The sequence below is a fragment of the Chionomys nivalis genome, chromosome 18 (assembly GCF_950005125.1).
Source record: "Chionomys nivalis chromosome 18, mChiNiv1.1, whole genome shotgun sequence".
Lineage (NCBI taxonomy): Eukaryota > Metazoa > Chordata > Mammalia > Rodentia > Cricetidae > Chionomys > Chionomys nivalis.
The window spans coordinates 43414178-43415301 of record NC_080103.1 but is presented as its reverse complement, the minus strand read 5'-3'; the positions used below and the strand labels follow the sequence as shown (position 1 = coordinate 43415301).

Below are 1124 nucleotides of genomic sequence, written 5' to 3'. Positions count from 1 at the left end.
CCAGGAAAGGAAACAGAGGGCAGTTCTAATGATATACTTTAACTTTCTGTAGGGCTCCGTTCAGTTCATTTAAAATACATCTGAAGACACCAATGTGAATTTTAAGCTCTAATCCTAAAGAAATCCACTTAAAATGCTCTACTTTGGATAGCTACTTCCCATACAGCATTTTTATTGAAATGCAAGAGCTTGGTTTGTGGTGAAAAAAAAACCAACTTGTTGTACAAGTTCCCAAAGACTTAATGACATCAGGGAGTGGTCTGAGACTGACGCAGAGTAGATGAATACTAAGGCACTCTGCAAGGTTTTGGAAGGGCTTAGAGGGATTCCCTAGACCAAGTCCATCTTTGCAGTTGCTGTCTTCATGCAGGACATGAGTAGACACTGTATAGAAAGTAAATGAAAAATGAATAATCATCTTACTGATATTGTGATATTGTATAGTGTCCTACAGCTTATTCAATCATTTCTCACAGTCTACTTTTTTCTTTAATTAAGGAATGTTTCACCAATCTGCATGCCATTCTTTGCAGGAGCCATGCTAACTTTTAATATCATTCCAATTTTATTATATGTGCTACCAAAGTGAGCACACAGTCTACTTTTTATACCTACCGATATAACAACCCTAGGAAGAAAACGGCATTATTTAACAGATAAAAAAAAAAATGCAGAGGATCGGAGAATTGAAGACTAACAAGAAGCATTAAAGGAAGATAAGGGCCAGAAGCCAGCTCCTAGACTCTGAAAGTTGTGGTCTGTGCCATTGGGCTGTGAGGGTAGGGAGGTCCAGCATCCAAGCTAATTATAAATTCCTGAAGCTGTTTTTGATGCACCCCCTTGAATCTTTCATCCAAGTGTTTTTTTTTTCCCTTTTTTTTGCTATATATGATGAAAGTGACATACTACTCGTATTTGTGATATTATCATTCAGGGTCAAAGGGAGCCTCTTTCCTGGAAAGGATTATGATAGGATGGTTTTCAAATTATCATGCAAAAAAAAAATTACAGCTGGAATTTGTTTTTAGTTTTGTGGGGCTTCTATATTGTTTTTATTAAAAATTTCTGCCTCCTTCCTGCCTCCCTTTCCCTTTCCCCTCCCCCCATTCCTTACCCCCCACTCC

General features: G+C 37.9%; 1 non-coding gene across 1 annotated transcript; it reads right to left on the bottom strand.

The window, feature by feature from the left end:
* Window positions 1-489: 489 nt before the first annotated feature.
* On the bottom strand, window positions 490-593 carry LOC130890311 (U6 spliceosomal RNA). Its single transcript, XR_009058744.1, has one exon. It is a non-coding gene; the product is annotated as a U6 spliceosomal RNA (small nuclear RNA).
* Between the last annotated feature and the right edge of the window lie 531 nt (window positions 594-1124).